The sequence below is a fragment of the Triturus cristatus genome, chromosome 11, assembly GCF_964204655.1.
Source record: "Triturus cristatus chromosome 11, aTriCri1.1, whole genome shotgun sequence".
Classification (NCBI taxonomy): Eukaryota; Metazoa; Chordata; class Amphibia; order Caudata; family Salamandridae; genus Triturus; species Triturus cristatus.
Genome location: NC_140594.1, coordinates 336,832,951 through 336,859,523, shown reverse-complemented (window position 1 = coordinate 336,859,523; position 26,573 = coordinate 336,832,951).

Here is a 26,573-nt window from a genome sequence, read left to right as displayed (position 1 = left end):
CATCCGGCATGCTTTTCTGTCCACTTCGTGAAGTGTCTGATCCTGAGTCCTCGGTTCCATGTGATGAGTCTGATCCTCTCCCGAGAGTGGAGTCTCCACCTCGCAACATCTCCGCTACTACTTGCAGTGCGTTTACCCTTTCCTCCACCATCCGCGACAGACTAGGTTTCTTTGTGGCTTTCCGTCGCTGTCACCTACAAGGTCATTTCTCATGTTCCCCCGCTCCTGCCTCCGATCATTGAGGCCGAAGCTGAGCTTGGTCCTCCGTCTTCTAGGTTTCAATCCACTCTCAGGCAGATTTAGGATCATCGCAGAAATGTGTTTTTCCATCCAGCATGATTCGCAGCCGCTCCGGGAACATCAATGAATACAGAATCTTTTCCTCGCGTAGCGCTCTCTTGACCTCTAGGAAGGACGCACAACGCCGTTGCACCTCCAATGTGTAGTCTGGGAATAGAGAAACTGCAGTTTTGCACCTTGAAAGGACCATCCGATCTTGCTTTTCAGAGCAGCAGGTCTCTGTCACGGTAATGGAGCAACCTGGCCACCACTGGTCACGGATGTCTCCCTGGGGCTGGCGGCCTGTTGGGCACACGATGGGCCCTCTCCAAGGTGTAAAACTGTGATAGGCTATCCGGCGCCCCCACGTCCCTCAGCCAGGTCTCCAAGAAGGCTACCATGTCCTGTCCTTCAATGCCCTCCGACAGCCTCAGGACCCGCACGTTGTTTCGCCGATTGCTGCATTCCGCCAATTGCTGCATTCCGCATCCTCTGCTCTGCATTCCAGCACCCCCATTCAGTCCAAGAGGTCTTTCACCTTTTCGGCCAGGATTTTTTGTGCAGGGGCCAGTTCTTCAAGCGCCATCTCAGTATGGTTCACTAGATCAGACAGTTTACCGTGTTCGGCCCGTAATAGGCCCAGTCCCACTGCAACCGTTCTGATGTCCTGATGCAGTGTCTCCTTGATATCGGCGATAGCCTCCAGGATCTTGGCATACTGCTGATGGACTGGTATCTCAATGGGGTTATTTCCAGGGTCCTTAATTGCTGAGTCAACAGCACTATTGTCTTGCTCTTGAGGGGGACCCACCAGCAATCCCTCCCTCTTCCTGATGATTTGTTGAGCCGCAGTCATCGGACACAGTTTATTTTGGAGGAGCATGAGCAGAGTTTGCGCAGCCCATCATGGGGACTGTTTTTTCTCCATCAGCAACAGGACTGGCTGTTAATGCAGCCAATTGTATAAGAAGCACATCTTTTTTAAGTAGCTAGTTAGGGAGACCATCACTGTGGGTAGGCCGGCCAGCTTTTCCAGAATATGTGAGCAAAAGCTTGTACCTTAATTATCCGGGGTAGAGTGCTGAGCATGTATGTCAGAGGTTTTGTCTCTGGGTGTATTCACTTACCTGTACCTCGCCATGGCCCCTCCAAATGAATTCCCTCAGCTTTACGAGACCTTGAAGACAAGAGGAAAACGAGTTAAACACCCCCGCACCACACTCACACAAACAGTAAGGAGGGTTCATGGAAGAGGAGAGCCAATCTTACAGAGGCGATAGAGAGAAAACAGAACTAATGAACCTGGAAGAGGAGATGAAGGAGAAAGACACTGACATCAGGAGAGACAAGCCAGAGGCCGCCAGAGATTAAGGAACTGCGGTTGGACTATCCAGTAGCTAGGCCGCCAGAGAAGTCATCGAGCAGAAGAGACTCCAAGGACCTAGTCAGCCAGTCTTCAAGGAGAAGAAGAAAAGTCTGGTCCTGAACAGTGGTGGAACACCCCATTCGCGAGACAGAAGGAGGAAGGAGGGCATGGGTGGGAACGCTGTGCATTGGAGGTGTTGGTGATGGGTTACTTCGCCAGACTTATTTTTGTCTATTTGGTTAAAAGGACCTTGCATGCAGAAGCACTGGGGTAAAAAACTGAAAACAGAGAGGATATCTGCTACTCTTCAAGTCTTAAGTAGTTTTATCTAACTTCTTCTTTTGATTCTACTTTGGCACACCCCTTTCCTTCTTGCACACCAAAGGAGATGGTGGAGGAAAGTTACTGGATTTCCGGTGAATAGTTAGTTACCACTCCTTTCTTTGATATGAGAATGCAGTGAGTCAATACTTATCTGAAGACCTAGAGGAAGAGAAAATAAAAATAAAAAGAAAGGCTCAACATCATTCCAGGAAGATTCCTCACATCCACATGTATATGTTTCACCCACAAATAATTCAACATAAAACAACCATTGCAAAACAAATCAAGCCCCCTTGCTTATACATATGTCCCAGTCTCTTACAATGTACTATTCAAGAATGTAATTTATTTCGTTTTTGATCAATGTCATGTTTGTCGAAATGTAATTCCGCCGATCTAACAATAGCAGAGATCGTGATTTCCATTAATTGCCTCCAAACAGTTTCCTCTTTGAGATAAGTGCTCAGTGGCCTGTTTTGACATCAACATCTGTCTCTGAACTATGACAGTGCGTTGGAGCATGAGATGCTTTAATCAAAGATTCAACTTCCCACCCTGCAGGGACACCCTGAGGTTCGATGACTTTCACCAAAGGGGACGACAGGATGTTGTTCACTGCTGGAAGCACCACGAAGGGGGAGACCACAGAGTCCACAGTCTTTTATGGTAGTTTTAATCAGGGAGTTTAACCTCCATCTCCTTTCCTGGATGTAAATTTGTTAGACCTTAGTACACGGGGTTGCTGCTCTTATTTCTTTTTATTTCAAGTTTGTGAGCATCTGCAAGATCAGTAGGGGTGACTATAAGGGCTTCCGTGTAGTAGCAGGGGAACGCTGTTAGCACATCAAGTAAGATCAAACGGCTGTTGTCGAATGATTTAATAAATGACAAATTGTCTTCTGACAGGCTAGCCCAAAGCCTTCTACCCCCGCAAATGAAGATCATCTGATTGCTACTATGTCATCTTTTTTCCCCACTGAAGGAGCTTTTTTTAGTTACGGTGGCAAGTCAATCACTATCTTAAAGGGCAGGGGCGGCATTGGACTTGGGATGTGGGCCGTACAGTCAGGATCACAGACTGTAGCAGCTTCAGCCCACCCAAATACACCTTCTCCTTGTCCTCCTCAGTTGTGTTTGTGCTTGAAATATCTCCTAAAGCCCTCATTATAGGCCTAGCTTTCGAGAGGAACAACTACCATATTTATCGGGATTGCCTGACTTCAGAGGCAATAAAGTTCTGATTATAGTGGCTCGGCTTATTTATTGAGATTGACTTCCTCCTTTTGGAAGGCTTTGTGTTTGTTTGGTTTTTGTTCTTATTTATAAGCTTTTTCTTTCTTTCCTTAACGGTACCAAGAAGCATAGTGCTACGAGTGCACAGAGTACAATGACTGATGAGAGACATGGAAGAACTTGGCCAGTTGCCTGCTCCCGGCCAGCAATCTTTCTTATGTAAAGCTGGGAGTAGAGGCAAGCAGGTCACCAGGAACTTGCCAGAATTTACAGACTGGGGCGATTTTAGGCAATTACACCCTGAGCACTCAAAGGGAACTACACACAACCAGCAAGAGGAGTGAAGGAGAAGCTGGAGCACAAGCCGTAACAGCCAGTAATCCTTCCGCTTCCGTACCACCAGTTCTCATACTCACGTCAGTGCAGGTAAGGCGACTGACTCACTCCTGCCCCACTATCTTCTGGCTGCCTGTTAGAAATGGCATCCTTGACGTGGGTTTTCCCGGTATGTTTGCCTTTGCCTCCTGTGCTTTTACTGTGTGCTGGACTTCGTTTTTGCTGGTCTAGATGCGTTGGGCACTTTGCCACTGCTGTTCAGTGCCAAAGTGCAATTGCTCCCTCTGTAAATTGTTGTCACGGATTATGTTTCCACAATTGGCTTATTTGGTTAACTGTTAAGTCCCTAGTACAGTGAACTGTGTTTTCGCATAGCCTGTAAACCAAATGCTGCAAGTAGGCTTGCAGCACTGATTGTGCCACCCACACAAGCAGCCTTCCAAAAGTGTCTCAGGCATGCCATTGTAGTGCCTGTGTGCAGTTCGTACTGCCATGTCGACCTGGCAAGTGCAACCACTTGCCAGGTCCTAACCTTCCCTTTTCTTACATGTGAGTCACACCTAAGGTAGGCCCAAGGTATCCCTGTGGGCAGGGTGCGGTGTATGTGAAAGGTAGGATATGCCATGATGTGTGTGGCATTTCCTGATAGTAAAATACTGCCAATTTTGGTTTCACTATTGTAAAGTTATTTATCCCGTAGGATAGAATGGGGAGTTTACTTATAACATCATATAAGTATAACTGCCCATGGGAATAAGATGGGAACTGGAGTTTAGTATGCCTGAACTTGAGATATAAAGATACATCTTTTAGTAAGGATGATTTTTATATTCTGGGTTTGAAAATACCACTTTTAGAAAGATGGTATTTTCTTGCTTAGCCATCCAGTGTGCCTCTGCTAGGTTTGTGTATTGACTATCTGGCTTTAGAGTGACAGGGGCTGGGGATGTGCATTCTGTTCAGACAGCCACTTGGGGGGAGGGAGGTGTGTCCTGCCTTTCCAGGTTGAGTCAGGGCTGGTCTGAATAGACCTGGGCTGCATTTAGAGTAGAGCAGGAGATTTCCTTTACACATGAATGGGCCTAGTCTGCTTTAGAAATGCTGACTCCACCTCCTGCCAGGGACCTGCACCAGAGAGGAGAGAACTGATTTTGACTAAGCACAGAGCTTCTCTGACACCAGAGAACAAAGAGAAATGGACTATAAATGTTGGGGCCCAGGCTCCTGCATTTTAGGTCACTTTTGGACTTCAAGAGGAACCTCTGCCAAGGAGAAGAGCTGAAAGAAGTTGGAGGAGGAGTGCTGTGTGCTGTCTGGGGTCGGCCTGCAGTAGCTGTTTTTCCAAGGATAGGAACTGGGTGTGTATCCTGCTTGACAAAGTATTTCCAAGGGCTTGAAGTGGAGCTTGCCCCCTGTTCAAGAAGTCTCAGGAACATCAAAGATTTCACCATCCTTCTGGGCACCGTCTCTGGAACCGCTGGTTTCAGTCACTGCAGAAGAAAAGAGCAGCCGACTCTGTCATTGAGTCCATAGCTGGTTCTGTGTCCTGAAGGCACCCCAGAAGGCACCGCTGCACTTTGCACTCCATTTATGGTTGTACCGACACCACAGGGCGACCGTCACTGATCTGTTGCCTGCACAGCATCCTGTGAACACTGCACTCCTCACCGCCTCGCTTCACTCTGTCCGGACATCATCGACACTATTGCTGCCCAACCCGAACATCGTCCAGCTCCGTCGCCAGCACCTTGACCTACCAGCACCGCATCAAGCACCGCCTCACTCCACATTGTAAGCCTTGGTCCCACGGACGCCATTGGATGACCGTCACTGAGCGGCTACCTGCACCACGCCGTGAGGGCACCGCTTCCACTTCACATTGCAACCGTGACAGTTGCTCCGACAGACTCATACCAATGGGATCGGCTGCAATGAGAAAGGTACTGTCTATAAGTCTGTCGATGCTTTAGCTGGCCCATACTGATGCGGTCAGCTGGAACTGTTAGACTCTGTCATTTTCAGATTCGCGGTAGCCACGGACAGAGCTATCAACTCGGAAGAACTGTGTTTTTGAGATGTTCCTGCAATTTAAAGGTTATCTGGCAAAGTAACTATTTTTACAATATTGTGTGTTGGATTTTTGTCGTATTTGGTCTTATTTGTTTAGATAAAGTTTTCTTTATTTTTCTAAACTGGTATGGTGTCCATTTGTAGTGTTTTCACTGTGTTACTGTATGCGTGCACAAATGCTCTACACACTGCCTCTGAGATAAGCCTGTCTGCTCGTGCCAAGCTACCAAGGTGGTGAGCAGAGGTTATTTTAGAAGTGTACCCAACTTACCCTGACTAGTAAGAAGGGTCCCTACTTGGACAAAGGTGCAACCCATTGCCAACTAGAGATCCCCATTTCTAACACTGCCCATCTCAACTCCTTATCGACATATGGACCGTTGGCTGTGGACTTTACTGCTCCCTCGAGGGTGGGAGTGATGGGGGGTGGGACAGTTCTTCCCCCCTCGGCACATAGCTCACTGTAGTCATCACTTAGTTGTCACTGTGGTCGGCGATGATTAACTGTTTTTCCAGGCAATTACAGACCACGCTAGTGCCAAGCCAGTGCTGCCTTTCCAAACATGCCCACCAAACAACAGTCGAGTTGCAGGAGGCATGAGCACACCAGCGCCGGCTTAGGGTTTACAGTCCCATGAAATCATGGTGGGGAGAAACAGAGACCCTGGCTAAAGGCCATGAAGAGCAGGGTGTGATCTGTGAGCTGCAGTGATTGGCGTCGGTATCCGGAAGTAGAATATAGGTTGCAAGCCATTCCAATCCCTTGCTGCATAAGGCCATCTTGAAAAGAGGCCACATTCGAGGAATCATCCTATGGATTGAGGAACAAAATTGGAAATGTGGCTTTTCCCACATGAAACAAGACAAGATACATAAAAACACAGCACTTAACTTATGTTATCATATTAAAAAGTATATAACCACAATATAATCATTGTCAGGTCTCTCCTAACCAGCGGTCAAGTGTTTGGAAAGCACTAATCAGGATTTATGTGATTCCCTGGCATTCTTTTTTCAGAATAAAGTTGAAGTTATTTTTAATAATTTCGCCTCTAAATTTGCAATATAACCCTCAGGTTTTGATAACTGTCTTAGGCATGCTCAGAAGCTATTGTTCTCTGAGTTTAATTCTCTCTCAGTAGACCAAGTCTGACAATTGGTTCTCTCAACCAAATCAGGCTCCCCACATGATCCTTGTCCCCCAAAAATCTTACGTGTCATACCTGACCTGGTTGCTGCCCAAATGAAGCCCATCTTTAATGTTGTACTCATGACCGGTGTCTTTTCAAAATTTTGGAAAACTGCCTCTATTCTCCCATTGCCTCAGAAAGCCAACTTGAACACCCTAACAGCTTTAGGCAGATATCCTAACTGCCATTCCCTGCGAATATATTGGAGAAAGAAATGAATCTTCTCTTATCGGCCTTCCTGAATAGCAATCAATTTCTGGATAATTCCCAATTTTGGTTTTCAGTGAGGGGATTCTACGGAATGGCTCTTATTGTAGCCATGGAAACGGTCAGAGCTACAGTTGATGGTGGGGACAGTGCTGCCCTCATCCTCCTTGATTTGATGGCAGCTTTTGACACTGTCAATCATGACATACTGATACACCGGTTGGCAGATTTGGGTGTTGAGGGGTAGCTTTGGCCCTTTTCAGAACCTTTCTGGCCGATCGAAGCCAGACAGTAGCCATGAGTGACTTCACCTTGAAATCATTCTCTGCCTTGTGGTGTACCCCAATGAGTCCAACTCTTTTTACTATCTATTTGACACCGCTGGCTGCCTTAGTGCAATCACTTGTTTTGTCTACCATTTCATATGCAGACGACACCCAGATTTTCGTGTCCCTTTTCAGAAATGGTCCAGACATGAGTGGGTCATTCTGGGTGTGCATGCAAGAGGACGGTGCCTGGATGGATGTGAACTGCCTTAAGTTGAGGACAAAGGTTACCCTTTTTGGTAATAACACTTCTTCTTGTAATCCTTCCTGTTGGGTGGAGGAATTGGGTTCTCTTCCAGATCCTGCATATAGGGTGAAAAATCTGGGTATCTTGGTAGATGTCAAACTTACTTACAAAGAACAAGTCAATAAGGTAAATTTCTACCTCCTTCAGCATGCTGCTCATGATTAGGAAAATAGCAAAGTTTCTTCCGCTTAATTTACTGAATACAGTGGTCCTCTGCCTTGTAATCTCCAGGATTGACTATTGTGATGGTCTTTATTTTAACCTACCCAAGGTCCATCTAACAAAATAGCAGATTCCACAAAACACAGCAGCCAGATTGCTGATGAAAATCCTGAGGCTGCAGTTGGTCACACAGGCTTTGGTAATACTGCATTGGCTGACTGTTCAGCAAAGGATTCTCTTCAAAGCCCTTTGTATAAGCTATAAAGTGCTTCAGGGACAAGATCCAACATTCTTAAGAGGAAATCTTCGAAGGTATATGCCTAACAGGACTCTTATGTCTAGCTTAGCGAGGAATTTGGAGGTGCCTTCCTACAAGCTCTCTTTTTGGGGAGGTAGGAGCTTTCTGGTCTGTACAATTCAAAACTGGAACAAGCTTCCTTTGGCAATTAAATGAGACCCATCTCTCTGAAGTTTCCGTAAGCTTTTAAAAACCTGGCTTTTCACTAAAATCTAACTTTATTCTCTCCACCTTTTAGCTCCAAAGCTCCTCCAGATATTGGTTCGCGCTATATAACAATCAAATCAAATCATGTTATATTTGTCAATACAGTTATCTATTTTAACATGGTCTTTTCTAGCCCAAAAGCCATATATTGTATTGAAAAATAACAATGACAAATATTATAATCCATCTACACACTTCTATAAGAAATGTACTTTCACATTGATTGTTAAAACATTGTTCACCCAAAGGCTTTTTAATATGGCCAGATCCCTTGCTGTGTGAGGCCATCTTGAAATGATTTCATACTTATAATAGGAACGAGGCTCCAAAAAGCAGTAAGCCTTCTGGCTCACAAGAGAAGAAGCGATGCTTCCTAGAGCAAGAGAGACAGAAGGTGCACTAAGTCCAGGCTCCTAAGGCGAGGTGTAGCAATGACTAAAAGTTCAGCTTTGCAAGAGCAGAATAGGTAAGGAATTGACTGAATTTCCAAATCAGAGGGGCTGAAGTTAAGTTTAGAAACTAGGAAGACAGATGTCTTTTGGAAAAATTGTCTTGTAAGTTTACAAGCACTAACAATAAACACAAAAATGTATTGCTAGTTCAGACCTCAAAAAAAGTTTATAACCATAGTACAATGCTTGCCAGTTCTTAATCATTGACTTGTTTTTTTGATGATGTGCCATTTTTTGCATGCAAGTATAAGATTTTCATGCAAAATTTAACATCTGACAAAAATTATAGTGTATTTATACACATATACAGAATATACATATATATATACATATATACATATACAGAAGGCCAAGTAGGTTTCGTTAACGTGGGGAATATGCAAATTTGGGGGGAAAACGTATTTATAACACGGCTTATGTGATTCACATGTCTCAAAACAGTGGCTTCCTCGGCTTGACTGAAAACCCCAAAAATGTGCTTAAAAAGGCTGACTGAAAGCTCACTTCTTTTATATTACATACAAAAGGTTTAGCAGAAACCTGTACCTGCCAAGCTAGAAGTGGAAAGAATTAAGAGTGTGCGAAATGTGTGTCATTTGCTTTCACTTAATCACTAATTTATTTTAAAATGATGTATAATTATGCAAAATGCGAATACGTTGTTTCATGCTATAATTTTCTTTCATCAATTTTTGGCGCAAGGATTCATTTAACCAAGAGTACTGCGAACAACAGCTGCTCACATTCTATGGTACTTGAGCATTTGCGGTACATTTTTACAAAAACTGTGCTATTCCAAGTAAATTTTTATCATGAAGGGAGCATGATTACTTGAAGTGGCAAAATGGCATAATTTCAGGAATTTTGCATAACAAGCTTAACATGAATTATGCCAGGATAATTCAAATTTCGCATAAGCAAAGAAAGGATAACAATTCAATAAGTAAAATTCCACAAGCATTGTTAGAATGGATAGGAGGATCAGGAGATATGAAGTTTAAGTTTAAATTTAAAAGTCAAAAAAGCGTCAAGAAATACCAATGGACCAATTATGGGTTGGGTTTGGGTAACATGGGTCTTAAGTGCATTTTCATGCCCACTGGAGCATAGGTAAGGTAAGCCCATCAGATTTCCCACTTTTAACTTAGTGTTAAGGTACCTTAACAAAAAGGCCCAGGTTGGCTAATGCTTTGCACTGGTGCAAAGAAACGCAAATCAATGCAAATTGATGGACAGTCTTGTAACTGTGTTTACTATACAGTATAAAAGATGTTTTAGTGCTCATACCAAAAGATCCTTTGACCTGCAACAACCTCAATGTGGCATCACTGAAAAAAGGACTTTGAGCTGCTTTACATCGCTTCGCATGCAGGAGGGATTACTAGGGTGTTACTGAGTAGATCAGTGCGAATAACCATAGGTTGCGTGCAATTTACTAAGACAGCATGAATGGACTTTGTAGCAAAACCTAATGAATGCCCCTTGAAGTAGCATATGGAAAGGGGAACATTTTCATTTTTCCAAAATCCCCATAACTTTTGTGTGCGTGATGTTGTGCACAGCACACATCCGACTGCATGGGGTCTTTCTGAGTTTGTCACAGCACCACAGTGCAAGACTGTGCATTGTGCATAACAGTGTTGTTTGAGAGGCAGAGTGTTTCAGCAAGAGATGATGCCAGCAAAAGTCTAATTTCATTAGATATGCCTCTGCACTGTGCTTTCCCCTTGCTCACTGCAGCACAGCAAATGTGGATGAAACGCTCATAAATCTGGACCTTACAATAATTATAGTCAAAAGCAGAATCCTCCTATGTGAAAAGGTAGGACTCAGTAGCTAGTCAGGGTTCACTGAGGATGGATAGAAAGAATTTAAGCTTCCTCTGATTCTTTCAAGTTGGGCTCAAACATCTCTAATGGGTGTAAATTGTAGTACCCAGAAGTGTCACACTTCTGAAGCATCTTGGAAGCTGTTTCAGCATTCCTCTTCCTTATTCACACAAAAAATAATTCTGAAGCATATTATCCATGAGAGGTGCAAGGCTGTTTATTGATGATTTGGAAGGTTCTTCTCGGCTTTATGTCCCTTTAACCACATTAGACCAGTTAGTGTGACACTTAAGAAGCACTTCCAGTTCATGGCAACAAAGGAGAGCAGGCCAGACCCCATTCTTCTCCAAGGGCAGACAGAGTGTTTGATCTGATCTTCTCAAAGATGAGCTATGTTCTGAAGTGTTGGCAGTGAAATCTCCTAGCTACAGTAGTACAGCAGAAGATGCTGGTGGAGGACACACTACCTAGATCCTATACTGTTCCTCCAAAGAACCGCTCCCCAAGACAAGACAGCATTTCTGTCTTGGTGTAAAACGTTTCACATGTGCACTATTCTACACATCTACCAAAATGGCAGGACCCTAGTGCCACTTTGTGAAGCTCTGTATTCTTAACCAGGAGCTGTCCTATTATAAAGCAGAAGGTCCCATATCCATGTTAGGAAATTCAACTCAGAGTAAATTCTTCTAGCACATCAACTGTCCACAAACTCTTTGTTCCGAGTTGGGAATCACTTCACACTTAATCTCTGTAGGAGAAATCTCATTACAGCCAAAACTTGAGAGTCTTCAACACATAGGAGTTATCCTCAACTTTATGCAATACTAACATATGGTAAATACTAATTGGAATTGTATGGAAGCCTTTAAAATGTGAAAAGGCTACTTCAGCCCTCAGTGCATATGATGATTTCACTATAGAGGCATGCACTCTCTATTTTAGCATGCCTCATGTTTGCACAGTAAGCATTAGGGACCCGTGCCTCAGTGACATACATTTAGCTTTCCAACTTGTGAAAAGAGTTTGCTTTGAATCCAGCTTTGGCTACAGCAGTTCAGGGCCACAGTAACATTCTCAAAGCTACGGTTTTAACGCTACTCACATGAGTGGTGTAACTGCACACTGTCGCTCTTGTATGACAAATGACTTTTATGCCACTGGAAAGATTTCTGCCATTTTATGTAAAACTCCACTTTTCCAAATATAAGGGAACATGAACATGTAAGCGATTGTCAGTCTTCCAGTTTTGAAAAATTCCCAACACATCCTGCCCCACAGAATCAAAAAATCTTTGAACAACATGTGAAATGGAAAATGTTCTTACACCTGTCCTTTTCTTGTTTTGCAGTCTTGAATTCCCATAAGTCTCCTGTGAGTTGGATTTGTTTTAGTTAGTTCTAAAGAATTTGTTAGTAATCACTACCTTATATGTGATTGATCCAGTGGACGCGGTGTACATTTTATTACCAATGATCAGTTTACTATATCCCTAAATGCAAGATTTGGGCCCACATAGACATTAGGTCCTCCAATAGATCTTTTAGTAGAGCTGATAGGGACTAGGCAAATATGAGACGGATGCTATATAAAATCATATACTCTAAGAATTCTCTTCACTTCAGCAAAACCTCGACCAGCGTGATTTTACCCACTTTCAAGTGAAAAACACTCAGGACTTCTCCAGATGTGCTTTCTGAAGTGACCCAAATAAGCTCCCACTATTCTTCACTCGCTCAAGATTCCTTGTGCAAATACTGACAATATGGCTATTGCTCAGCACTGCGTCAACAACAGACAATGCAGATTTACTTAATGTATGCCACACTTAGACTGCCATTAGGCTTATCATGGATCTTAGGTCAATGGCGGACCCGTTACTCAGATTTAAGCTCAACGACAGACCACAACATAAAACATAAAGAAAAGTAGTTAACAAACGTCTGTCCCTGAATTCCGTGTTATTTTCCTAATATAATTCAGTCTAAAACTAACCATCCTCTGCTACCAGAAACTGATCCAGTACAAACCGTGTACATTTTATTATGAATGATCAGTTTACTATTTCCCTAAATACAAGACTTTGGCCCACATAGACATTAGGTTCTCCAATAGATCTTTTTGTAGGCAAATATGAGATGGATGCTATTACCCTCACGAGGACCTTTGATGAAGAAATAGCTTAAGTAAACAGATTTGTCATCATACATTTGTCATAATGTACATTAGTAAGGACAGATTCAATATGACTTAGCAAGATACCTTTATATATTTAAACCCAAAATTACTGAACGGTCAATTACATAAGTACATTAGTAATTTCAAACTACATTATACATTAATATAGGTAATTCACAATAAAGAAACAATGTATAATCAAAATACATCAGATCAATAACAAATGAGAGGGGAGAGAAAGAGAGAGACTAAAGGAAAAATTATTGAAATATAAATATGCAATTCTGATTTCATATAAACCCAGACCAAGCTTTACTAATGGACAGTGTACAAACGTCAGAAAATAGCTAACCCTTCGGCCGAATGGGTATAGCTAGGGCAACATCACCAGCCGATGAAGTGCAAAGTTCTCAGGACAGTCTGTTTCAGGGATTGCAAAGATATCCAGCTAAAGTAGCATTGAGAATACTACAGCAAATGCCTCTTTTCTCATAGAAACCACTACCCCCAAATTCTTTCTTACAGTAATAGATATACCCCAAATGTCAAATGTTCAGTCCCCTAAAGTTGCATTTACAAATTCTTCACAATATCATTGGCTTTCAAAATGAGGTGATCATCATCCCATCCAGTTCATCCAGGTTTCTTTAAACAGTCCATTGTTCATACGAAAGATGTCATCCTTCCTAGGAAGCAGTTAAAGAATCTTGTGACTTTTATCCACGTCCTCATGCTCATTCCACATCAGCTTGCAACATTTGTCGACAAAATCATTCTAGAGGGATAAATATTTAGCACAGAGAGGACATTACTAAAGATTAGTTTGTGCACAACGAAACAAACGGAACAGCCTTTTATAACTAGTGGAGGACAAAATACATTTCTCCTACAGCCTACATTTTAAGAAAGAAAATGACTTCAGCAAAGTTTTGAGGCCTTCATAAGAAAACCATAAACGGCAAACCAACAGTTTTCCTAAGGAATAAAACACACTCCATTATAAAGGAAATATAAAGAAAATACATAAGGAATTCATAATGGCAAAAGATTCATTATTCTGTTTAAGCTCATAAGCATGGTACAATAAGGCTTATTAATAAAAATTATGTCTCTCTCATGTTGTAAAGATAGGAAATAAGCATTTCATGAAACATTTTCCATAAGCGTTCTTGTTATTACTATTTCATATTTCTACGTGAAAGCTTCCACAATGCAACATTTTTTTCAAGTCTCTCTCGTAATATGTTAGTCCATTAATAATGTTTATATTATTCATGCTTTCTGCATTTCTAATGACACATTTATTTCTTAACGTGTTGTGCTTTGTCTTCTAAAAAGTCACCTATGTTAATAGTTTTCACACCATTAGTCAATCAATCAATTAAATCAAGCTTTATTCGGATCATACAAAATGTCCATAAAAGCATTCTATAAAATACAGTAAAATCCATTTATAACCAAAAAAACATCTTAAAAATAGGCACAGTCATTGTACATATAAACCTATAGTAATTCATAGTTCAATTTTTCTAAGTGAACAAGGTCATTCCTTTGTTTTATTGCTGACATTATATAATAAATTACTGCATTGCAGACTAGTATTCTTTCCAAGTTCCGTAAATAATTAAAAGCAGTTTTATAGGAGTACAGGCAATTATCTTAAAAAATTGGACAGAGATACATTTTTCTAATTTCTATATAAAAATTTCAAAAAAGTAAAAAGTGAAGGGTGCTTTGTTTGGATCTACCATCACACGGGCAGTTTGGAAGATTAGCACACCACCTGCCCCTTTTAGGAAAAGCAAAAAGATGGTGTAATGTGTTCATCCGTAGTCTGGTTAGGTAGAATCTATGCTGTACATTAGTAATAAAATGAGGTATGGCTGCAAACCCATGGCGTTTGGTCCCTTAAGATAAGTTATAGCAGTTTTCTTAGAACCTGAAACCTCATCTCTTAAGGCTGTCCTAACATTCAGGAGTCTCCTTTTCAAATCAACCTTACTAGTATGTTGTATGTCTTCAGGTTGATTTCCGTTCAGGGGCAAATTGCATTAATCTAAGAGACCACTAATATAACTTAACCAAGGCATTTTCTTGCATCGGTCTTGGGACAAACAGTCTAAAATGATATCCCTCGTAAAATGAGTTTCTTCCCTAGTCCAGATACGGTGCCACAAATTTAAAGCGGCCATGCTAATCAAATCGTGTATATATGGTGTCCCTGTTTCTCTATGCACAATAATGGAAGGGGTAGAGGCCGATACGGCTAACAAACGTCTTAAAAAATTGTTTTCAAGAATTCGTAATGGCGAGGTATACGTCTGGCCCCATAATGCTCCCCCGTAACAACTCCCGGTGATGCACTTTGCTTCGTATAGCTTGAGAATTTCCCGTACAGGTTTGTTACCAATTTTTTGGGAGAATCTAAAAATAGCCTCCACCAATTTTGTAAATTTCAACTTGCATAGAGTTATATGTGTATTCCAAGTACCCTTGCTGTTAAAAAGAATCCCTAAGTAAGAAAATGGAAACGTTCTCTCTATTAATGTCCCGTTAATATAATGTGATTTTGTTTTAAATTTCCTTTTACCACAGGACATAACCAGAGTCTTACTCAGGTTGATTTTTAGATGTTTTTCCATCATAAAGCTAGTAAAATTATCCATCAGGGTCTGTAAGCCGTTCGCTGTCCTTGAGATTAGGACGGCATAATCGGCGTACAATAATACAGGTGTTGCCCGCTTACCAATCTTTGGGACATCCACCTCCAAATTCTGAAGTAAAATGTCAACACCATTTATATAAAGTGAAAACAGAAGAGGTGCCAGAGTACAGCCCTGTCTTATTCCACGTGTAATATTAAAGTGCTTTGCGCATTCCCCATGTATTCCATAGCGTATCTTTGCGGACAGATGAGCATAGATTTGGGATAAGAAACAAATAATATCCTCCGGTGCTCCCATCCCTCCCAGCGTCTCCCATAACTTTGAATGATTCACCAAGTCAAAAGCACTTGACAAATCTACAAAGCAAAGGTTCAAGGATCCTTCCCCAGCGAAGGTGTATTTTCCTATTATTAGTTCTAAATTTAGACACTGTTCAACCGTCCCAACACCTCGTCTGAAGCCATACTGAGCTACAGATAAGATATTTTTTTCTTCTACCCATTGCTCTAGCCTGGCCAACAGCATTCTGTCCATGACTTTAGAAGTAGAGTCGAGCAAAGATATTGGGCGATAGCAATTGGCACTACTTCTATCCCCCTTTTTAAAATGGGGACTATCAGACTCTCTGCCCAAGTGGCAGGTACCACCCCCTCAATTGTTGCATCAAAAAATTTGTACAAAATGGGTACCCAAAAATCCATAATGTATTTAAATATATAAATTGGGTTTCCATCGGGGACAGCCGCTTTGCCACTAGTGCTATTCTTAAGGGCTGCTCTAATTTCGTCTTGACTGACACTCCTTATTTTGGTGTTTTCTAATATTATAACGGACTTATCCTCTTTATTTAAAAAACCCTGTTCCGTTTCATAAAAAATTGCTTCAAAGTGGATTAACCAATCCACTGGGGTCACTACTGTGTCAATTCTTACTGATTGGACATCTTTAAAGAAAGGTTGGTCCAATGTTTCCAAAAATGGGCTGAATCTCTAAGATCGGCAGCTTTGATCAGATTCTCCCACGCATTATCCCTAATTTCAGATTTTCTACAGAAAAGAGCTTCTTTATATGACTTCCGTAGAATACTGACCTCCTCCCTATTGAGCGGGATGGTTTTTAGTGCAGACTTTAAATCTCTATTTAAACTAGAGCATTGATTATCAAACCATCTTGGGGAATGCGAAACATTTGATTTAGGATTCTTTTGCAAATCATCAGAAATTGCTGTAGAAATACTTAAAAAAGCCTTAACTATGTCCAAGCTATTTGAGGAATTATCAAGGCAGGTTATAACATGGTCATTAATTTGTAATAGGAACCTGTTTGTAAAAGCTTCTGGGTCAACGCTAACCCATTTAATTGAGATCCCGTTCTCACCCTGTGCTTTTACATCCATAACGTGGGTACTTACTTCCGAATGTTTTAAAAGGGGAGATCTTAAAGTTATCAGCACAGGATGATGATCACTCAATAAACTTGGGGAGACAGAGCATTCAGCTATTAGGGACCTAAGACTTATTGAAGTAATGAAATGATCAATACATGAGGATGATCTTACTCCTTCAAAGGTGCAAATATTACCCCTATCCTCACGTCCACACCCTTTTATGACCTTCTCTGTAATTTCTAGGTTATACTTGGACATAACAAGGTTAATATTTTCGCCATAATTGTTATGTAGAAAGTATGCAGAGACACTGCCTGATTCCTCTTCATAGCCACATTGAATCCACGCTAAAAGATTACATGGTTCTATGTTAAAGTCTGCCGCCCAAATTAGGGATCAATCCGGACCTACAATCTTCATGAAGTCCATCAGCTCCTTATCCAAAGATATGATGACCTCATGTCTCGAAGCATTAAATATATTATTATAAAAATAAATTACTATAATATCCTGTAATCCACCTGCTGTAAAAAATTAAAATTGGAAATTTGGCGCCTTTGTGTAAGATTTTTGTAGTCAGCCTAGAAGACAAAGATATAAGTGCTGCTAAACCCCCACTAGCCCTACCTGCCTTTGAGGGGATAGCATTTGTAGAAATTGTCTTGAACTCGTTTACAAAGAAATTATCTGTGAGCCAAGTCTCTTGTAATAAAACCACGTCGCAGGGTTGGATGTTTGTAAGCCAATTTACATCCTGCAGTTTATACCTAACCCCAGCAACATTCCATGTCATTATATGAAGGCATTCGTACTGAGGATAGCTAGAAGGATCCGTTTCAGCTACCGTAGCAGATCCTTTCTTGCATCTGACAGTACTAGCCTCCCTGGCTTTAGTTAATTGGCTCATACTCCTCCCTGCATAGATTAATGTATCAAGCTTGGTATGCAAGTTAATCTCAGGAGAAGGGGAAGACCGAACGATGATATTCTCCAACAGTGGGGGACTTAAAGGTTGTAGTCAATCACCACCATCTAAACCGGACAATGGGGCAAATCTGTTAACTAAATTTAGATAGGGTGGTCTCTGAGTAAGACCCTGCGGTGCTCTCCAGTAATTTAAAACGCGAGGTGTTGACCACCCTTTCCAAATAAAATGGGGCCTATAAAAGAACCCTAATGGCAAAAGAGAGATTTTACTGGAATGATCCTCTAAATTAGTACTCCCTAAACGATCCAGCAGAAATCTCACAACCTGCTCATTATTGAAGTTAGCAACTATGCAGTCCCCTCTCACGTCCTTCCTAGAATGTCCTATCCAAGCAGAACGTCTAGCCATGATCATCTGATTACAGAGGTCCTGATCCCAAACCCCGACATCCTTCAATTTAGTTGTAAGCCAGTACATAGTTTTGGCCATCAGCTGATCGGTAGTTTCTACCTGTCCTTCCTGTAAAACCGGGACATTCTGCAGAACCACTACCAACAGGGCAGCGGCTGGGGGAAGATGCAAGACCTGAGAGCCCTCCAAGGCTAGACTATGATCCACACCCTTAAACGTCGTTTGCGGTTTTCAGCGCTGAGGGCCCGGTATCAAGCTTGGTGCTTCGCCACCCACAGTCCCAACACGTGGGCCACTTTCCTCCCCTCCTTGACTACAAAAAATAGCCTGAGTGTGACCACTGGGGTTAAACCCTTGCTCAGCCCTTTTAACACCCACATGCACTAAACCAACATCATGATTATCTGCAACATCCACATTCCTCCCAGGCTCCAATGATGTTGATGGTGTTTGCCTCACTACGAGGGATTTAGGAGGAATGGAGTTTCCAATTACCACGTTGCTCTGCTCATTAGATGTACTAACCATTAACCTATTTCTGAAGGCTAAAAGACCCTCTAGGTTGGAAAGATTATTCATGACCTTCAGTTCAAAATCGGTTAGTCTTTCCTCAATTTTAGACAACCTATGCATTATTGGAGACAGAGATGATGCAATTAAATTACCAAATTTGGACCACATAACATCATTAACTTTGTCAGAGGAATCGCCCAGAAAATCTAGAAACGGGTCCCGGGGCAAACTTGGCTGTGAGGACACCGTTGTTAAAGATGGCGATGCTACAGTTTCTCCATTTTTATTCATCTTTTTAATTTTTGCCGGTTTCTGTCTCTGTAAGCCCCATCCCCTCTTCCTCTTTTGTAAAGAATCTGGGGTATGGCAGAGGAGTTGGTTTTACCATGAGGTCCAGATCTTGTGGCAATACGTGGGGGTGTACTGTTCTGGGTATGTACGATAACCGTCTCAACCAGTTCAACCAGTTCAGCAGATGGTGTAGTATTATGTTTTCCCTTTCCGTCTTGTTTTTCCGATGGTTCATTTTGAGACAAACCAGGGTCACTTTCTATAACGGGTGAATCAGGAACTGCAATCAAAGAGTGATCAGGAGTACGAGCACAAGCCAGGGCACCCAGAGACGATCGTTTAGCTGTTTGTAAATCAAGAGAGACACAACGCTCTGTCAGTGCTATCTCGTGAGCAAAGGCAGAACTGGCTCTAATTAAAAACTGCTCCAAAGTCCCCGCCATGCTGCCAGAGGGCTATGCAGATCTTCCCTTGCCCTCACGCAAATTCATCCTCTCTAAGTTCATGAAAATGATGGGAGGTCAAAAGGAAAGTTAGCCCAGTCAGTGCAACCAATATGAGGCCCACTGGCGCAGGAGTAGGCACAGAGTAGAGGGGAAAGGTGCAGATTCTCAGCTGCGCAATTCCTGCCTTAGCTTCCATCTCACTCACGCTCTGCACCTTGAAAGTACAGCCCTCACACCACAGACCCCATGTGGCAGTTACTAGCAGGCCCGCACAGCGTAGGAAGATATTCGCCGCTCCGGGGGGGAGGGGAGTGGGATCCTCACAAGTGCACAATCAGTTGCACAATGGAAAAGGCACCCAGATGGGGAGAAGCAATCCCAGTGCCGCCCGCCTGCGGGCCAAGGATCCCTGCGTGAATAGTAGCTGCTGCAGGCACAGCGAGTCACGGAGGGGGCTTCCCGATCCACACTCCCGCAGTCGTGCCTCAGGGAGATCGCATACAGCGCACTGGGTAGTTCCTACCTCTCAAATCGGGAGCGGGGAGCAGATTCTTCCTTACCCCCTCCAGAGGACGTGTAGACGGGTTGGGGTGCCAAGTCAGTTTGTCGCTCAGCACTCTCGGGGATCGTAAAGGCTCCCGTGACCGCCCGACCGCCGCGCTGTTCAGGAACTCAGGACCCAAAAGCGATTTACTGGATGTTGGTGAGTATAATCTCCCTCTCCATGTTGGATGCCATTTGCCGCCGATCGCTGCGGCTGCCCCGTGTTAGCGGCTCATGGAGCGGGCTCCCCGGGTTGTGTGCATCTCGGCTCCAAAACACCCTGCCCTCGTGGCACTGAGGCCCCTCAGCCAGCCTCGGTCCTGGAGCTTTGCCCAGCTCGGCCTTGCGGCTGTCGTGCAGCTCCTCGGTCACCGTGTCGCAAAGAGCTGCTTTGCGGCCGCCGGGTCACTCACTACAATGAAAGCAGGAAAGTGTTTGAGTGTCCACCATCCCACCCTAGAGTTTCTATTATGACTTTAGAGCACCTAGTGCTGGATTTGTGGTCAGTCTTTGGGTCAGGGAGCAACAGATAAGACAGAAAACTAGCCATTAGTCATTTGTTTCATTAATAACACAAATATAAGCAGATTTGACAAGCAGGACTATTTCGCAAAAATCATGCTTCAACAATGCCCCATTTGATGGCGACACAAGCCAGCACACAATCCACAAAATCTGATTACGATCTGATTTGTTTCAAAGTGTACCAGTTCTCGTTTTTTTCAATCTAACACCTTCTATGTCTCTCATTACTTCATAATAAGCTCCTCTCCTATCTTCCAATTTTATTTATTTTATTTTCCTATTTCTTGCTCTAGATTTAGCCTCTGTTGTTTTGCATTTACAGCTATTTCATATAAGTATTACCATTAATATGCCAATAGCAATTATTGGTGTCAGTGTTCTCCCTAACAAGCTATTACTTAGTGTTAAAAAACAATTACCTACTGAGGAAAATCCCTTACCAAGTGTTTCCCATGCACCATCAACCTTCAGTTCAGTTAAATCATTACGCAGATGTGTAATGTTATCGATATATCCCTCCAAATCTTTACTTTTGTCAGGGATATACATGCAACATCTCCTGCATACTACAGACTCCACCTTCTTTTGCCAATAACATATCAATAGCAGGCCGATTTTGCAAAACCCTTGCTCTCATTGCAACCATTTAAGTATTTATCATCAATAACCTACCATCAGTATTCGTTGATAAACGATCGACCACTGTAGACAATTTTCTAAATTTTATGTGAATTCAAAGTTACTCCCACTGGTACAAGGTATTAATGCACCAAAAATATCACTCACTATTACTGCAGCACTAATTGCCTTTTTACCCAATGTTAGTTTCTTTTCATCGGTCCTATGATTTTCATTCACATGATAAACCTTTGGGAATACTATACCCAAATAACAGCACCCATACCAATGTTGTGGCAATCCATAATAAGCATTTCTACCACACACATTATAAACTCCAGGGAAAACTTGATCGGTACCACCTTTCAGTCTCCAACCCCCTGTAGTTAGGAATGTATGTTCACATTCACTAGAACCAATGAAATAATGATTATATTCAGTCTTTTGTCTTAGTAAGCAAAGCTTCCCTTTGTGATGCCAGTCTAAAGTCATTGCAGCAGATGTCTCACCTTTCTTGTAATCACCCTCCCTATGAGACCATGGAGGTATATTAGTCGTTTGTTCTACAGCTTTTCTCTAAAACTCTTGCTGTCTATCTTCTACAGTATTTACAAACTCTATCTCTACACTATGTAAGCTACAAGTCAAATTATTCTGATGCACATATATGCGGTATCTATTGTTTTAGTTGTATGGAGGTAATCTCCCATATACTTGCACTATAATCTATATACATATTATTTTTAATAGGAACTTCTAAAAATACTAAATCTTAGTTAGAGTAGAAATACTGAAATTGTTTTTTACCATAGAATAAACTTGTTAATATAGCACACGAAATACCATATGTTACTGTTAGGTGATGGTAGGTCACCCCTTCTGACACAGATGAGGGTAATTGCATACACACATAACAATCTCTTGCATCCATAGTATCCACATACAACAAGTTTTTTAAAGTCACTTTTTTTTAATATGATTCTCTGGTTCCTCTTTAAGATTCTTCTTTTCATCAGTGAAAGTACTCAAATAATTTTTGTAGAATTAACACTAGACGAACATATAAAACAAGGTACTACTAAAATTACTGTTAACCAGACAATCACATTGTTAACACACATATAAAACAAGTGTTAAGGGACCCTCGCCTAACCAAATTTTGATTTTGATCACGAGTCTCAATTTTCTCCATTTTATAATTTGGTAAGTAGGAAGTAAATAGAAAAATCAAACAAATATGTATATCCTGAAATTTCTGAGCAACGTTTCGTCAGCTTGAGATTCTTCAACTTCAACATGTTGTTGTTGATTCACCTTTATTTTCAAATCCCCTCTCTCTTTTTCTGCACCCTTTTTCTCATTCACAGTTCATTCAGGGTGGTTCATATACCTCGATGCTGGTGCTGGATAGTTCTTTTTCGGGGTTCATGCTCTTTTTGTTCTGCTTACTGTATTTTCTTCTCCTTCAGTATCACTTTGTTCAGATTGACTAGAGATTTCAATCACAGTTGTTGGAATTCTTTCATTCAAAGTATATTTCACTTTTTTAACTCCTTCAGGCAATTTGTCACTCTTTCTTGTTCCTTTTCCAGAAACACTGTCTACTTCATTTGACTTAACGCTTAGATTAACTGATTCCTTTTTTTCTTTTTCTCTGTCTTTTTCAGGGACCAATTCTCTCCCAGCATCAACAATGACAGTGTTATGAGATCCAGTTGCTTGTGCCCACTCTACTTGATTCTCATCCTGATCAGGTTCTCTTCATTACCTTCAACTGACTCTGTACTTTCAAGTGGACTTGGGACTTGACGCGTGTAACATGCATGTATCCAACTAGGCAGACTACCACACTTAACTGCTGTTGTCGTCACAAGTATTACTTGATATGGCCACGCCAACGAGGTTCCAAGCAAAACTTCCACACATGCTTCTTGATGAGAACCCATTCACCAGGGCTCAAGTTGTGTGCTTGTTCTTGTTGAAGAGTAGTTGCGACTTCTCCAACCTGATGAGACACAGAATGCACTACATCAGCCAATCCTTTGCAATAATCGAGCACTAAATCATCAGTTATATTCAGAAGTTCATTTGTTGGGACTGTTATCTGTCTCATAGCTCTTCCCATCACAATCTGGGATACTTCTTAAGCTCATTAATACCAATGGTAATGCATCAGGCCACTTCAGGGTAGTGGAGGCACAAACTTTAGCAAGTCTTGCTTTATTGTGCCATTAACTTCCTCCACCACTCCTGACGCCTCAGGTCGATAAGCACAACGGAATTTTTGTTCAATTTGTAATGCTGCACGAATCATCCAGATGATCTCATTATTAAAATATGTTCCTCTATCTGATTCCAATGAGACTGGAAATCCAAACCTTGGAATTATCTCACTAAAAAGCAGTTTAGCAACAGTTAGACTGTCACTTTGTCTTGTTAGACATGCCTCAACCCAACGAGAAAACAGACACACAATCAATTTTAGACCATGACAAAGGGGCATATCTATAAAATCAATCTGTATGCTGCTTTTCCAATTTGACCTCGAGTAACAACCGTTTTTCCCTGCATTTTGTTGCTCACAAGTTTTACACCTTTGCCAGAGACTCTCTGCAATGACTCTAAACTTGGGGTTAAACCATGTCTGTTTGAATAGTCTAATCATAGCATCTCTAACCACACGTGTAGGTCCATGATAAATCCTTGCCATTTGAAACAGCATACGATCTGGCAAAATTGGTCTTCCATCAGTGTAAACCCATACTTCATTAGTTGCTCTGCGTGTTCAACCTGCTTTAATCCACCCTTCTCTTTTTGCATCACTAGCTGCATCCTGTAATTCTCTAATTTCTTCCCATGTTTCAACAGATGAGAACATTAGCCTACATTCTGATTGATCAGATTGTTCTTTCCATTGTTCCCCATTGATTGTATATGAATTTTGAGCAAAAGCGTGCAATTTCATCCTCCATCTTTGTTACCCACAGTTGCATAGTCACATCCAGATTTATGCGCTGAACATTTCACCACCCCAATTTGTGCTGGCAATTGTAGATTTCTGTGTGAGCACCTATAAACTGTAAGAGAACAGTGTGAATAATTAGACTAAAAAAGTTTATCTTTTTACAAATATTCTTGTAAAATCATTGTGAATAATGTGACCATAGAATTACGATTGTGGATCTACAGGTAGAATTACTTCTGGTTTTAAGCCTAGAAAGAAGTCAGTAATGTGTTTTCATAAATAGGAATATTTCCTTCAGTATATATGGAAATGCTTTATTGATAGGGACACTTCTCTTTGTATGCAAATATACCTACCTTTGTTCTCTCCATACTAGGTGCACAGAAAAATATACCATTATATTATTTGCAAAAAGGAAAGAAAGAAAGAATAATTTGAGTCCTGAAGAAGGCGGTGTAATTGTTATTGTTCCACTGAAACGCGTCAACGCTGAGTGCTTTTGTTGAATTTGAGTGAAAGTCAGCAGTTATACAAAGACAGGGAACTTGTTGCCCTGCGGTGTGCTATCTATTATTGTCTCTCATTAACAAAGTATATGACAAATTTTATTGTCTTGTTTTAGTGTTTTCTTCCAGAAAAAATTTTGTTTGCAACTATATAAATTTGTATTGATTGGTATTAATTGTGATTTATTGTATTTTAAAAGTTTTATTGCTGTATATGGTGACAGATATTTTTAACTGTCAAAAAATGTATTAAACACATGTATAAGTGCTTATACATATCGAGTGGAGTATTAATTATTAGTGTATATGAGAGTTGAGAATTGGGTATATTTGTTGAATGCGTAAAACAATGAATTGAGATTTCCAAAGGAAAAATTTGTTTTTAACTATTGAGTTTACGGGTGCTCTGTCCCTTTAGAATTGTAGAGCCCCTCTCCTTGGTTTCAAGGCAAAATCATGGACAACCCCGAAACCATATGGACTACCTGTAAATATTGTTACTCACATTTAATTTGTAAGACAACATGCCTTTGTTAGTACAATCAATTTTGCCACCGCGCTGAACCAACTCCTTTCAACCATGATGCGACAATGACACTCTCCACTCTACAAACTGCATATGCAGCACACAAGGTACCTTCATTATCTCTCAAGCATGACCCATCTACAAACAATACAAGATCAGATTCAGGTAAGGGTGTATATTGTATGTCAGGCCATAGTTTTGTACACAACTCAGTAACATCCAAGTAATCATGTTCTGCTTCATCCACTACTACTTTACAACTTGGAGTTGACAATAAAGTAGCTGGATTTAGATATGTACATCTTGTGACTGTCACATTCTCAGCTCCCAAAATCACTTGTTCATATTTTGTTAACCGACTGCTCGTAGGTGCTATGTGCGAGTTTGGGTTAACAAAATCTCAATTGAATGTGGCACATACCCCTCACTATCATTTCACTCTGTTCCAAACTCATAAAAGTATCAGCAACTGCTTCCAAACATCCTGGTAATGTTACAGCCACAGGATCAAGAGTGGCTAAAATATATGCCACTGGACGACGTGCTGTTCCATGCATATGTGTTAGAACTGAAAGCGCATATCTGTTGCGTTCATTGCAAAATAATGCAAAATCCTTATTGAAATCTGGCATTCCCAATGCGGGTGCTCGACACAAACTGTCTCGCAACTCAAGAAATGCTTTCATGCATTCATCTTTATGATGTATAGGATCTGACATGTCTTTGTGTGTCAATCTATGTAATGTCTTGGCTATCAGTGAAAAAACTATGATCTACTGTCTGCAATATCCAACTATTCCAAAAAACATTCAATCTTCTTTTTGTGTTTTTGGTGGATTAGTTTGAATAATAGCATTGATCTAATCCTGAGACACTTTCCTGATTCCTTTCTCAATTGTGTGACCCAAGTAAAGTAATTCTTTCTCGAAAAATTTAAATTTTTCTGGTGATACTTTATGCCCACCTACTGCCAAATTGTTCAGTAGTGCAATTGTATCTGTCATACAAGCATCTTTTGTTTTTGACGCGACCAATTAATCATCGATATATTGGACAAGTACCAGTTAGGCATTTCTAAGGATTCAAAACATTTCTCCAATATCTGATTTAAGATTGAGGGACTCTCTGTATACCCTTAAGGAACTCAGCACCATGCCAATATACGGTTCCCGAACAGGAAAGCAACAAAATATTAGATATCCGTATGTAAAGGTATCGAGAAAAACGCTTGACACAGATCAGTCACTGAAAACCACTCTGCTTCACAAGGAATCTGATAGAAAATCACAGCTGGAATCGGTACTATTGGACAACAAGGTATTAATCTCTGATTAATTTTGCCCAAATCTTGTACAATCTATATTTTCCCTTAAGCTTGTGAATTCCCATAATAGGTGAAATGCATGGACTCCCTAGAATCTCTTTTAGGATAACGTGTTCAATCAGCATTTCAATCACAGGTATTACTCTTGCAATTGTTTCAGGGCTCATTTTGTAAGCCGGTGTTCTTGGAAACTCTGCATTTGGTTTAACTGTAACCTGAA